Here is a 15,584-nt window from a genome sequence, read left to right as displayed (position 1 = left end):
GAGCTAGCCTTTAGCACTCTGGACTTCTTAAGTGAATGAGGCTGGTAACATTAATATCTTCCTTATTCAGTATTTTTACCCAGTATTTCTTTTATTTTTTTGTACACTCCCTGTGCACAAATAACAGCCATATTCTTGGGCCGCTATCAAGACTGACAAGAGAGATGCACAATACACGCAGACTTTAAGGTAAAAATCTGTTTACAGGGAACCAATACTGTTACAGAAGCAAATACAGTATTTTTGAGAATGAACACTACTTTCCTAAGGGAAAAAAAAGAGGTAAGACACAGGGCAACTGTCACTCTAATGGGCCCACATTCATCAGATGGAATTATCTCAGTCATTTGGGATAACATCATAACACAGCACTGTCAGAGGATCAGTGTCTCCTGCTCTGACAATAAATGCTTTGGCTGTTATTTAGCAGCAGGAGATGATCATCTGCCTCTGATACATTAATGCCTTAGTCCATTCTCATTATCCCTCAACTCATGAAAACATTAGAGCTCTCCTCATGATGAAACTCCTAGTGAAGTGTCTGTGGGAGACAGCGATGCGTGTGGGGCACAGTGGCAGAGAAAAGGGAAGGCACTGTTTCATATTCCAGCAGAGAAATTATTTAGTCACGTAAGTCTCACACATGTGGTAAATGTTGCTATAAAAGTCTCTTCTAGTTAATAACTAATTTTCTAAATACAGACATTTTTCTCTTCTTGCAAGAGGAAAGACACCGCACTCATTGGAAAGCTCGTGCCTACTCAAAGCTTCCCCTTCACCCCACTTGTACATCGTGTCCAGTGCAATTCTCTTGTAGCACCAGCCTTCAAACAAATATCCCTGTGCTGCAGTTGTCCCAGTGCACAGGGAGGATCTCAACCAGCTGTTAGCCATGGAGGGCATGTGTCATGTAGGGTAGGCATAAAAACGCTTGCCAATTCATTATGGTGTCTGCCAGCTTGCTTTCATGTAATTCTCCAAAAACGATTCTTCAAGATGCCCCTGGATAATCACTGTGTATAGTCCAGACAGAAAACACACAGAAACTTTAAATGTTAGCTCAGTACAGGCTTGAAAATGTTGTTACTGTCAGTAAATGCTGTTAGAAATTCCAGCAATAAAAGAAAGAAAATCAACTTGGTGTTTAATGAGCTTTTGCCTTGTGCAAAAGTATTGGAATGCAGATACTGGGCATGGAGATGAATGTGAGACAAGGCACCAGCCTGAAAGCCCATGGCATCCCATCTGGGGTTTCTGACTTTTATGGAAAGTAATGAGAGTTTGGCAGCTTTTGGCCAGGTATCCAAGTGCTCTTGTAATTGCTTCACAATCCCCCAGTCAATCTGCCACAAACGTGTGTCTGGAATAGCAGAGTCCCAGAGCTAAGGCAGCAGGGTTGATGTTAAGTCAAAATTGACTTTCACAGCTTCTGGCTACTGTGACCCTCATTCTTGCAGCCAAGACTCAACACCCTACCAATAAAAAGTACTAAAATTCATCCTCAAAGTGCTAATACAAACTGAGGGAAAGATGCCAGCACAGTAGATCCTGAGCACCTTTAAAGTGCAGAACTTCCTTGACAGAATCCATGTACTTCAGCTAGTGATCTTTTAATAGTCATTCTCCTGTCTTTGTGTTATGGAAACCATAGTCCAGGTATGAGGGATCAGACTTCATGATAGTTGTCTTGAGTTCAACAGTTCAACTTACAGATTTGAGTTATTTTATATGAAACATCTAGGCGTCCTCTAGGTTGCTCAGCCCAAAGCAATACAGGGTCAAGACTTCTTAGTAGTGGTCAATGCCTCCTCCCAGAATGATGAACTAGAGCTTGGTCAAGCCACTTCCTTTACAAAAAGAGATGGAGGTGAGGTGATATGAGATGAGAGAGAACTGGGATGGGAAGCGGGGGCTAGGAGACCAAGGCTTGCTGTTCCTCCAGGGCCGTGGCTGTTGATGGGAAAGGCCACTAGCCTACCAGTGGCCCTCCTGTCTCCTTCAGCAGTGATCTTTTCAGGTATCAAGCACAGGCAAGACAGGCAGCTAGGCTGTGCTGCTGTCTACAACTGCCACTTTAGCAATTGTCTGCTTTGTCTGTTCCTCTTGATCCAGTGTGGGTGCTTCCAGCTCCTCTGAAAGGACTGTTGAGACCTTACTATTATTTCAGGTCCATGTAATGTCAATGAACTATGAGGTTTTGTTGCCATATGAGGATCCTTAAGTTAATGAGAGGAACAAGTTCACAATTTGCAACTTATCCTGGTTTGAAAATTAATTTCTATTTTGTAAGGTTCACTTTCAGTCAGATCAGTTTCCTTAACTGGTTCCCTGGGTGGCCACAAGAAAACTAAACACCAGCACAGGGGGAAGGCAGGAATGTATGAAGCAGCCCAGGCTTATATCAGCTTAAGCTGCCATAGAGACACACATGTGGTTATATACACAAATTCACCTAATTACTGCATTACAGTCTTAGACCAAATTTAAAAACACACACCACTAAAGTGGAAACCACCCTATTGCTTGTCAGCACCTTCAGGCTTCAGACTGCCTGACAAAGTACACACCCTTTAGAGAAATGGAAACAGTTATACACTCTTGATCAACACTTGATTGAACTGCAAATATAACCCTTTCAACTCTTGCAGTCATTTGCATTTCAGGGTTTTTGCCTGTCATAGGTGTTCAGTCTGTGTGCTCTGCTCTTGGTGCATATTGTGCCCAAATAATTGGGAAAAAAAACACTTCATAGATTTTATTTTTCATGGCAGGAGAATGTGAGACAACTCTAGACTTTCTAATAGGAAGAAATATTGAAAATAAAAAGAATGAAGACTGAAGCATAGGCACTTTCCTCACAGGAGGAAGCTGCTTTTCATCAACAGCAAAACAGTATATATGGTTTGTAAAACATTTGAATACTTTGTAATTAAAGATGCCATTTCCTGTAGGCATCATCACGCCCTTTTTCTTTCTGCTTATAGGTTTTATGACCTTTTCCCATTTCCAATGTTTATTAAAAGAAACATGAGAGCAAAAGGTTCATCACCTTTTTATTCATCTAACCCAAGTAATCACTAGAATACATTAACTGGCCAAGGTGGGAACTTCTTTTCAAACTGACTTGGATTTCCACAGATAAATCTGTGCCTATGAGCTGTACACAGGTTTCTTTTGATGCTTGTCATTCACAGGATGTGGTGGATAACTTGAATCTCATGGCATCCTTTCTGATCCCTGGTTGAGTGAAACTGTTTAAATATGTGAATAAGGAATACAGAAACAGTTCTATGCACACACATGCTCTTATTCACAATGCAATACCAATGATCATCTTAGGAGCAGCCTTTCTTCAGTCATCCAGTTGCCTGAATATTCATGAATAGCAAGAAGTGGTGTGAGTGAGCTAACCCACCACCATGAATTTGTGACCCAGCTGCCTTGGCTGGGGCTGTGTATAGCAGCCCCTCCATCTCAGCATTTTCTAATATGCTCATCACTGTGACATGAAACGCATTTTTGGCTTGCTGCATTGTTGTGGAGCCTTGTTATGAAAGCCTTACTGACATTTATGTTTTTGCACTGAGTGGAATAAGCAGGCACATTATTAGCCAGATCCCAGTCAGGACATAACCAGAGAGGAAATCTAACTCTCTCCTTTCACAGCATTCATATTTTTGGGGATTCATTTATTTCCTCCAAACCAAAGCTGAAGTACAAGCAGTTACTTGAGGCTTGTAACACAAATGGTTTGCAAGTAATGACCCAGTCTCTCCCTTTTCAGCTGTTGGACCAAGTGTAAGTGCGAGTGAATGTTGTTTCCCACCTCTTTTGGCATAGCATGGCACCACAAATCATAACTTTCCCACTCCCCATCTAAGCTCTCTTGTAGGCAGCTGGCAACAGAAATATAAGAACCCTAGGGCTCTTTACATAATTTCTCACAATGTCAAAGGAGCATTAACAGAGACAGAAATCATAATGGACTATTCTTTTCCAGCTGTGCCGCAAGCCTATATATTCTCTGACACATTAACAGTGGAGCATGAGGACACTAAAGAAAGCCATGGATTACAGCTGTCAGAATGAAGCTGCTTTTAGGAAATTAAATGGAAGATCACTAAAAGAGGGCAGTCTAGTTAAGCGAAAAGAATAAATTACTCAAACCTCCTTCCCAAACCAACTGGGATACACAAAGGGCTTTAACAGGTTGGCAGACATTAAAAGTAGGGAAGGTGCATTAGGGCTGCCAGTGCATCACGGCTTCCGGGCTCCAGCAGGATTGCTCTCTACACAAGACTCCCTAGTATATCTGGAAGCCCAGTTTTAAATGGGCCAATCAGTGGGTCTGCTGCAGTAGCTTCCTTTGGGAAAATTATTTCACAATCCCAATAAATCTTATCATTAAGAATGATTCCTGACCTTCACAGTGAATTTTCACAGGCCTTGATCTTCATACACACAAGCAAGTGCACTTAGACTTTTTTGTTTCCTTTCTTCTGCAAATCACAGTCAAAACAAAAGCAGAGGTTGTAAAATTCTTATAGGAAGGGTTTCAGAGTTGGGGTTTTTCATATCTCTAACCCCACAAAAATGGAGGAATTTTGTCTCTTTGACCACCTCCACTCCATCATCTCTGCCTTGAAAGTTCAGCACAGCTATCACACATTTTATCCTCATTTTCCGAGTGATGCCACTGTCGTCAGCCTTTTCATTCTTTGACCCACTATTACCTACACAGCGTGGCTTTAACATCTTTCACTCCCAATGCTCTGGGCCTTCATCAAATAACATTAAAATCTTTCTTAAAGACTTATTTCCTTGTAAGATCATAAACCTCAATCTTCATCAGTATATGGCATGTACATAATTCTATGTGACACACAGATAGATAGATAGCATCCCAAGATAACACCGCTCCAGAGACTTCCCCAGGTAGTTTTCCACTTTGGATGTATCAATTTTCAATCAATAAGATCTCATTATTTGCTCCTTTCAGGGGGGTAACCTTTTGTTTTCTAGACAATAAATAACATAATTAATGCAGACAATAAAGATAGACTTTTAAAAAAATTTAATGCAACTAAACTGCTGTGGCTGCGACCTGTAATTGTCAAGGGTGTCACATGTCTGTCTCTTTCCTTCTTTGTTGCAGGAGGGCAAAAGTCAACACCAACAAAAAACCCAGACATTTTAGCTGTGTCTCATACTAAAGTCTTTGCATTTCATGATCCGTGTCTCTCTTCCCTTGGGTTATTAAAAATATAAAAGGCAGTATCATGTTTGTTGGGGAATATTGAACTGGTGTCACCCAAAAGAATCTGGTCTTATCTCTGTGAATTACTTTCCATCTTTCTGTCTTCTCTCTCTGCACCCAAGGAATGTGTTTTGTGACTCTAGTCAAATGAAACCCAGAGTGTCAGCTGGAGGGGGAATAGGAACGACACCACCACCTACTCAGAAGGGCATACCTGAGCTTTCATTTAAACTTGTCAACAAACATAAAAGCTTCTCCATCATTTTGCAACTTTTCCTCCTGTAAATATCTCAGTTATTCTGTTCTGTTCTTTTTTTATGCACTCCTTTCAGAGAAATTGGCAATGGCTTAAAAAAAAGTCTATCTGATGTTTTGGGCTGTGGAAACAGAAGAACAGATGCTAGCAGAGACTAACAGGAGACCTCTGTGGACAGCCCTGAAAAATAAAGGGCAAAAAATGTTGTTTAAACCACCAGTATTAACAGAAAAAGACAGAAAAAAAGTTCCTATGATCTGCCTGTTCATTGTAGAAGCATCTGTCTGTATTGGATTACCAGTAATTTCATGGTGGGCAAAGCTAAATGATCTCACATTTTATATAGGCTAAAAGCAAGAGTTACAATTGCCCAGCTAACTTTTAGGAACTTGTTTAGCAGCACTAAATCACAAATTCAAGCTACAACACAGATTAGTTAATCCCATGCAATGTTTCAATGCACTAAACCGTGCTGGACTAGAACAGAACAGAAGGAAAGGACACCTGTTGACCACCATGACTGATCATTCACTAACATCTTTAAAGCTGTCTGCCTAATTTCTTACACTGTGCAAGACAGGTCAGAAATCTTTGACTCCAAGACAGAATCCCATTACCTGAGTCCAGCAAGAAAACATTATTTGCAGGGGAAAAAAAAACCTTTTCTCTAAAAAAAAAAAAAAAAAAAAAAAAGAGAATTTACATTTGCACTACATATAGTCTGGTCATTCTTCCTGTATACCCAGGATCCTCTCTGCTGTATTATTCCTAAGTGACTTCTTCTTACCCCTATTTCTAGTTACCCCTATTTCTAGTTACAAATAACATTTTAGACCTGAAAAACTTCTCCTTACAATCTTCGTTGAATCAGATAGCTTTTTATGAGAACTTTTATCTCAACAAATATGCATTTTCTGACCAAAAGAAGAGTTTTATTGGATCATGTGTGTACTAGTGTCATAATTTTCCAGCCTCAAATTGTGATGAGGCCACATATCAGACCTGTCACTGTGGAAAAACATATGGCTGTTTTGCCGTATGTTCCTGTTGTTAACAGGAAGAGTAAAAAAGAAAGTTCAGAAGCTGACAACCTGGGAGTAACTCTCACTCTGTCTCTGTTATGAGACCAAGAGGTGTACGTAGACCTTTTCTTTCCACCTTTGGAGTGACCTACAAGAACATAAACCTGATACATAATTCAATTTTATTATTGTTATTTCTTTAATTTCCACAGACGATGTTATTTTGCAAAAGAAATTTAATCACACACAATGACCCAGGCTGCTTTCTCTACTTTCACTCCCTGTCAACTTCTAACCTGCACTCCTATTACCAATAAATACAACTAATTGCACCTGGCCAGAAGGGAAAAATTATGCTTCGGATTCTGAGAGATCACTTTCTTTGAACTTTACCAGCAGAGGATCAGGGAAACAAACACACAACAGATAACCTCCAAATTCCATGGGAGGACTCATGAATATGCAACCTCCAGGCATCTAATGATTTCCAAGTGCACATCACCAACTAGCTCATCCTTAATTAATTAGCCAGCTGGCCTGATTTGTCAGCATCAGTAGAACAGTACAGGCACAGCTTCAAGGTGGGTGGTGTAGTTGGACTACCAGCTCTATTCGAGATCAGAGAAAGCAGGCAAACTCCTGCTATGGAGAGAGTATTTCCTACAAGTAGAGGCATGCCAAAAATTGAGTTACATAATAAATCTGGTGTTACCCTTGAAAAGTACAGAAATAGCCTTGGTCAAAGACAAATGCACCACTTGCATCTTCTTATCTCAGTAATCAGCCTAAGGAACATGGTAATTGCCATAGGAATAGCTGAATATCCTTCAGGGTAAAATAAAAACTCCCCCGCAGACAACTAACTTTTCTTTAGAATGTGATTAATGAGAACATTTGTTCAGTATTTTCCTTATTCAGTTTATTTTCTTTAGTTTTAAATGCCCACACGTCTATTCATGATAAAAGCTGAAGCTAGAATGAAGTGATTATCAGTTGTTTTAAAGTTAGAGATGAACCACTAAGAAAAAGGACAATATTACAAATCTCGCAAGAAAATGTTTTTGATGATCCACTGGAGCATGAGCTTCTGAAATGAGTATAGACAAGAGAAGTGCAATGAAAGTTTTTTGAGCAACCAGATCTATGTTCATTACTTAAAAGAGGGTATGTTGTTTAGAATTATCAGGCATTGGATACCCGTGATTTACCCCAACCAAAAATCAGAAACCATGCTGGACCAGTCACTTAGTAAAATGAGTTTGCTTAACTGTAGAGGATGCAGCTGGGTAGCATTAGAAATCAGCAAATTCAAACCAGTCATGTTGCATTGTGTTTGATACAACCAGAAAGCTTTAAATACGAGAGCTCAAAACATCCTTAGTTCATTTAACCCTTTAGGGTTTTATTCTTTTTAGTCACCAGCTAAGAGAAAAACATGGACTTTGAGATAAAACAACATGTGACAACTGTTTTGTGTTTTTACCAGAACAGATCCTATCAGAACCAAGACCTGGTTGTTCTGGTACTTCCAGGGTGTTTCATTTCCAGTAAATCAAATACCCCTTGCTACTTACAGTTTTCATTTTGACCTGGGCTGGAATGGATCCCAACAGCTTCTCTTTAATTAAAGCACATTTTTGCTAAAGAATCATTCCAGGAAGGAATATAGCCTTGCTTTTGAGACATCAAGGAACAAAGAACCCACCACTGTCCTTGGTTATTTTTTCCTACTGGTTAAATTTTTTGCTTTATATCTAATTTGATTTGATTTTTTTTTCTGGCTTCAGTTTATACTTTCTGACTCTCATTATGTTTTCATCCACTGTATTAAAGAACCTTTTACCACCAAGCATTTTCTTCTTAGGAAGGTACTTACACACTGGGATCAAGTCACTCCTTTAGGAAAAACTAAAGAGACTGAGCTCTTAAGTCTCTTGCTATAATGTTTTTCTCTAGCACTTCAATTATTTTTTCAAGATTCTCTTAAAATGCAGACACTTTGGCTGGACTCACTATTCTGGTATTCACTCTCACTACACTGTGTGCAGAGTATATCCCTCCCTAATCCTACTTGTTACTCCTTCTTACATTTCCAAGGACTGAGCATTTTTGCTGCTTGGGTTTTTTCCCCCACAGGAGTGTTCTGGGAGTCTCATGTCACATTGCTTTTCAACATTAAGCCCTATGTCTTTTCATGTGTCACTCTTTTACTGGGAATAGTGCCTGATTCTGTAACCCCTGCATGCATTCAATTTTCTAGACACAAAGCTCTGACTTATCTTATTTGAACTTTTATCTCTCTCATGAGTGGGCCCTATTTCCCAGGTAATTCAGACCACTTCTCATGACTGCCCTCTTCTCTTTGGTATCATCACTAAATTATTTGTGTCATCTTTAAATCTGAAATCATCAAGTATTTAATATTTACTTCTAGAAGATTGCAAAATATGCAAGTGGTCATCAAGTACTGACCATCACACAGCCCCATGAGAGATGATCTAAACAGAGATGTAGGCTACAGGTGAAAAATAGTGTCCCATTGTCCTCTTAACCATGGAATGGAGGCAAGGCATAAGCAGAATTTACTTTAATCCCTAGGAATTGAATCCTAACTGTGTTTTGATTTCACAGCCTAAGTAATCAAAAAGAAGAAGAAGCTTGTTCACTCCCCCCCAATGGGATGGGGGAGAGAATCACAAGAGTAAAAGTGAGAAAACTCATGGGTTGAGATAAAGACAGTTTAGTAGGGAAAGCAAAAGCCACACACACAAGCAAAGCAAGACAAGGAATTAGTTCACTCCTTCCCATCAGCAGGCAGGTGTTCAGCCATCTCCAGGAAAGCAGGGCTCCATCACGCATAATGTTTGCTTGGGAAGACAAACACCATCACTCCAAACATCCCCCCCTTCCCTCTTTTTCCCCCAGCTTCCTTTGGTTAGTTGTCCCAGCCCTGTCCCCTCCCAGCTCCTTGTGCCCCCGGCAGAGCATGGGAAGCTGAAAAAGTCCTTGACTAGTGTAAGCGCTACTTAGCAACAACTAAGTGTGTTCTCAACATTATTGTCATACTAAATCCAAAAGACAGCACTATATCAGCCACTAGGAAGAAAATTATCCCAGCCGAACCCAGGACATGGGAAACAAGGAACTCTGTTTCTTCTTGTGTTTCTCATTACCTCAAAAACGTTTTCTCATGAAGATTCTTCTCCCTCACAACACTTCTGAATTAGTGGAGGGTTTGAAAATTTATTTCAGTCAATATCTTCCACAACAAGCTGAATCTGAATCCCATTTGCCCTCTCCCTTTGAGGTACCAGAAATCTGAACCTATATTCTGTACCCTGTTGCAAGGAGAGGCTTTGTGTAACAGAATAAAGTGGAATATGAATTAGAGAGACAGTAATTAGGAGATATAAATGTTACCATCAGCTCTTTAGAAAGAGAAACTCTGTATCTTCCATCAGTCATAAGACTCTGCAACTCAAAGGTGATTCTTAATGGAACTGGCTTGAAATTGAAGATGATTTTATATGAAAATTGTCATGCTTTTGGGAAAAAAATCTCAATTCACAGTGACAATTTTGTAACTCCTTCTTTTGTCATAATTATTAAAAAAATATTTAATGTAGAACCAACCAAAAAAGAATCTTCTGGCTTGCCAGCTGCATATCTAGGAGAAATTTTCAATATGATTTTGCTTCCAAAAGAGAGAAAATAAAACTGGCTTTTGCCTGTTAACTCCACTGCAGAGAAAGTGGGGTTCTGGGTTTACTCTTCATCGTTCATCCTCAAGCCTCAATGCTAAGACCCCTCCAGTTGGGCAGCCTACATCCAGCTCTTGAAATTAGTGCTGATATACACTCCCAAGAGGTAGCTTTTGTTCTTTCCTGAAGAGTATCTTCCATAGTAAACTAATCTGGTTTTATTCTAAATTACCTGCCACTATGGAGTAACATAACCACAGGCAATATTTTCCCCGGGTCTGTGAACAAGATTAAAACCTCTTATTTCAGTGGAGACTTACCACATATGTTGGTACTTTGGCAGCTTAATGTAGAATTATTGAAAGACTGAATTTGGCAAATCTGGATGCAGATTCAATTTCCTAGAGAGTCTTGAAAGGGATTTCCTGTTTTGGGAGTGAGTGAGAGATACTTCAATGAAGTCACAAGGGGTGGAAATCCAGGAGATCTTAGTCCCGTTCACTGTGAAATTATTTGTTACTGTTCACATATTTATCTTCAGTGGTGCTAGAGAAAACAGTTCTGTCACTAAGTAAGAGGGGTTTTTTTTCAGAGATTCTGATTACACACAGTCTTGGCAGTCTCTCTTTAAGATAAAAGCCTGTGAAGCTGATTGTCAAAGGTGGGCTCCAATTTCAGATGCACCAATTTTAGTTGATAAAATGGCCACTGTATTTCTGGAGAAAATATCCTTCACTTCTGCTGTAGTTGGGCATGATCAGTAGTCCTGAAATCTTGTACTGAATTCTCTGAAGATGAGCACCCAAAACTGAACCATTAAAGTATAATGTCCTCATTTGAAAGTCTTGGCCTGTGTTCCTGTGTCTTTCACTCTCCATCTGCAAAACAATGTACAAGGATAGTCCATGACTTACCTTACACTCACCTCACCCAGCTTGGCTTAATTTATGATTAATGTGAATAAATTATTTTAGTCTGAGATCCCAGGGAAACGTACTGATACCAAAACTGTATTACTTTGCCTTCCTCATGCAAAGAGATGGTCACTTCCCTTTGATAATATATAATTTGTTTGCTATGCAAAAAAACCATTTTTCTGTATCATCATGAAATATCTGAAAAAGGGTTAAAAATATCACCTAACCATTTTTCTAGCCATGTCCTACTAATAAGGTATTCTACTGTTACCTATAGGGGCAGTTATGTGAAATCAATGGCTACAGTTAGACTTACTTCCAACTCTTAGCATCTCTGAAGACTGAGAATGGTTTTAGTTTAAATGTTTAGATTTCTAAGCTTCTGAGTGTGATGAGAAATAAGTTCCCTGCTTAGATTTGTTAGAGCGGTATGTTATTTGAAAGCAGAAGAATAATAAAATGGGCCAGAAGAATAAAAATGGCTCATAGATTCTATTGGGTTGACAGTGGTGTTCTAAGCTGAGGAACACCCCCATATCATTTAAAACTATTTTTTTCCTGTGATTCTAGCAGATTTTGAAAAGACACAAATGACAAAATATCCATGTTGCTGTTCACCTTTCCCATGCTTTCGTTTTGTTTTGTTCAAGTTCCTGCACTTTGCTGTGGTAAAGAATTAATTTAACCCACCTACTTCACTTTCTGGTTTTCATGCAATATTGCTATCACCATCAACGATGCAGATGGCAAGTAGACCAAAGCTGTGTTGTAAGTATTCTCGCAAATGAAATTTCCTAGGCCTTGCACTGCTCTTCGTTCATGTTTTTCTACCTGAATACATGAGTGAGAGCATGGTGATACTCAAAAAGATCCCCTCTTCCAAGATTTTCCTTGCTCTCAAAGTCATATGGGAATCTGCATTCACTGATGGCACAGCAACTAATAGCGCACTCTGCCAAAGTTTGCAAATAACTGTGGAGGAGAATGGGATTTCTGCACATCTTTGAGGCTGAACTACATGACATTACAGGTAAATACCACAATGGAAGGGACCTGTTTGCAACCTGTCCATCAGGGTTATTTTCAACATTTGAGTTAATGCCTGTTACTGTTTCTAGTCTACATCAGCTCCACATGATCCAGCCCTGGGCTTTCTGTCTTCTTCAGCAGGTGCTCTATGCAGTCCATTAACTATATAGAAAATAAGGCTCCTAATTTAAGCTCGCAAGTTATACGTATGAGTAAATTAATCAGAGCAAATCTCAGCCTCTCCTCCTCCCCCTAATCACCCAAATTCTTTGAGAGTCATCAGACACCACGGCGGGATTTTTAGCCATTTCATCAGGCTTGGGACTCAGCCTGCAGTCAGTCAGAAATAGTTTTTCATGCCTTTTTCCAATATGCCGTTTTGTCATCAGAGCCTGCAAGTCCTGAAGAGACCTAGCCCTGGCTTAGCCAGTAGGACAAATCCCCTTCATGATACCCTCACAGCATAATCTTAAAACCCTTCCTGAAACTTGAGATTTAGATAAAGCTATTTTCAACCCTGCCAGCAAGGGACACTGCAAAACAGAAAGAATTTCCCTCAAAACGCTTTTTGTGGGGATATGTGTGCATGTGCCTGCTTGTAAAGCGCTCTCAGCCCTGAGGAGGGGGAAGCAAACAGGAACTATACATTGCTATGAGACAGGGTAAAAAATGTATGTTGGATTTCAGGCAGATTGTATTTTTCTGTCCTGTTTAACTCTGTTGGGGTAAAGAATGGCAATTTGTGCCTGAATTGTTTGCTTTTCTTCTTGTCATTACCCATATAAGAACTCAATCTCTCCCCTTCTTAATCTGAGGTGATTTACAGAGGTTCCCTATCAAACACAGGCACCATACAACACTGTATTAGATTACACACTTTGTCAGAAAATTGGCACTTTAGATACTAAATGATAGCCTGTGCTTTGCAACATTGCTATCATTCTTGCTCTAAGATCTTGTCAGAGCCTATAAATTAACCTGGATTTGGTCCTGGAGTTACCTGGAAGGGAGGGCTGCAGGAAACAGGAGGATGCTGCCTCAAATCACAGGACTTACTTAAGGGATAATTCTCTTCCATCTGACTCAGGACAGGACTACCATCCCAGCACTGGCTGGCTGTTTTAACCTATACATTACTGAATGAGCAGCAGCATTAGGATGCCCCCTAATGCTGTTCCCTGAAGACCCTGTACCATGAGTGTCTCCATCCATAGGAGCTGCATCTCCTACTGTGGTGCTACAACACCAAGATATAAGAGATGCTGCCCAAGTATGCACTGACTCTGAAATAATAGCTCTGACAACAGCTTGTCTCCACAAGGCAGTAGGTCACTACTCTGAGAAGCTGAGCCAGCATTGCCCAGAAACAGCACTGGAGTTACTGCAGATAAAAAGAGGCTATAGTCAGCCAGCTCACCCCTCTGTCACATTCTCATGTATATTTTATTCCCAGGCATGAAAACTGAGGAATCCTTACACTTCAGCCCCTTGCTACCCTGCTGCCAAGGAGATGGAGGAAGCCCTTTGACACTGCCTGTAACTACAAGAAAAGCTCAGTCAGAAAATGGACAAAGAATGATGCTCTGGTGTGGTGTTCTTGGGATCTCCAACACTACTTTCATTCAGTGGTGAATATCCCACAGCAATTAGGCATAAAACTAAGGATGAATATAATTTGCTCTGGCAGCCTTCCCAGAAGGAGTACCTAAATGCTGTCTTCACATCTGCAGGTATGTTTGTTTCAGGGACAGGTAGCTGTACCATCTACAAAGTTCTTTCCTATCCCTAAAAAAAGGAAACATCCAATTTCAACGTAATTATCAGGCATGTATAGTGCAGTGGTTTCAGTCAGACCAAGTGCACGCAAACCACATGAATGATCACAGAACATCCCAGCAGCGCTATGCTCCTCCGCTGCGCAAGGACTCAAAGCATTGGTAGCTTTGCTGCAGCCATGTTGCTGCAGGACATAAGTGAGGCCATGGTTGTATGCAAAATAAAGGCAGAAAAACGCAAGGCAGTTTACAGGAACACACAAGTCCTTCTTCAGGTCTGAAACAGAAGTAACAAGATTTGAGTTAATGACGAATAAGGAACATTTGCTTCAAATGTAAATGGAGTTGTTTTGAGTACAGGCCTTGTAGAGAGAGGGAGCAGGGTGTCGCAATGCCCTGGTTTGGGGCAGCTGCTGCATTGCCCTTTTTCCTTGTGTTTGAGCAACAGTGAGGGCTAGCAGTGCAAGGACAGAATGACAGCAATTCCCAGCCTGCAGCCAGATTCATTCAAGCCATACACGCCGGTTTCAGCCTTAACGCAAAGGGCTGTGGAAGTGGTCAGTTGCTCTTTGACAAGGCAGAGCTCCTTCTTGCCTGGCACTTGCGAGGGTGTGACTCAGCCCGTGTCAGCGTGGGCTCGGAGCAAGAAAGACAGTGGAGGCAAAGCAGGCACAGAGCTGTCCTGCACAGGGTCTCCTTCAAGAACCCTCCTACTGCTACCAGCTCGAAGGGAAAGCTCATGAAAGAAGCAGGCTGCATCAGGCAGCACCTGCCCAGGACACCAGCCCGGCTGGCTGGAGCGTATAGTTACAGTGCTCTCTGGTGGCAGATGAAATGTTCACCCACCTTCCCAGCCTGCAAAGAAAGGGGTGGATGGGCTGAATTTTGAGCTTCTCTTTTCCGTGTGAGTACAAGATGATGAAGTTTAGGGGCATAAGCAAATATACAGACAAGCACAGATATGCATTTTAAAATCCGTGGAAGAGTTGGGTAGATACAACTCCAATTAAAATTCTCAGCACAGCAACAGTGTTTATTTTTAATAGCACCCTTTTTTTTTTTTATGGAAATGGATGCCATAAGCAGAAAAATAAACACTTTCTTGTCTCTAAGTGAATGCCCACATACCGGTTTCACCAGCATGAAAACTTTTGGCACAGCATAACACAGAACAGTCACTGTCGTAGTGCCTGTAATCTGCAGATCTCCAGACACTTTACACAGCTCTCTGATGAAGTTTAGAGTATCATAGCGAAGTAAGTATTCATGTACCTGTGGCACAACTGTAGAAAGGCTAAGAGACTTGCAAGTTGAAATACAACAGGGAATATTAGGTTTTGGTCTCTGCCTTCTACCAGAGATGCCAGACTTGCAAACACCAGAAGCCACATACCAGACTCTCAGATTTTATTCTGAGTCAACAACTACAGGCCATGAAAGTTTTACCAGCACAGAATCACAGAATCACAGAATGGCTGAGGTTGGAGGGGATGTCTGCAGGTCGTCTGATCTGCTCCCCCTGCTCAAGCAGGGCCACCTAAAGCTGGACCATGTCCAGATGGTTTTTTAATATCTCCAAGGATTCTGATCCAACAGTCTCTCTGTGCAGTTTGTGCCCATTGCCTCT

At 40.8% G+C, this 15,584-nt stretch overlaps 1 long non-coding RNA gene across 1 annotated transcript in view; it reads right to left on the bottom strand.

Moving 5' to 3' along the window:
* Window positions 1-15,584, bottom strand: part of LOC135315015 (uncharacterized) — a 334,179-nt gene that overhangs the window by 27,352 nt on the left and 291,243 nt on the right. Inside the window, exon 9 of the long non-coding RNA XR_010374447.1 lies at window positions 10,557-11,114. This is a non-coding gene — a long non-coding RNA (uncharacterized LOC135315015). The remainder of the gene's footprint in view (window positions 1-10,556; window positions 11,115-15,584) is intronic.

Source organism: Phalacrocorax carbo, chromosome 9, assembly GCF_963921805.1.
Source record: "Phalacrocorax carbo chromosome 9, bPhaCar2.1, whole genome shotgun sequence".
NCBI classification, from domain to species: domain Eukaryota; kingdom Metazoa; phylum Chordata; class Aves; order Suliformes; family Phalacrocoracidae; genus Phalacrocorax; species Phalacrocorax carbo.
The sequence above is the reverse complement of the archived record's forward strand: the minus strand, read 5'-3'. Positions and strand labels throughout refer to the sequence as shown.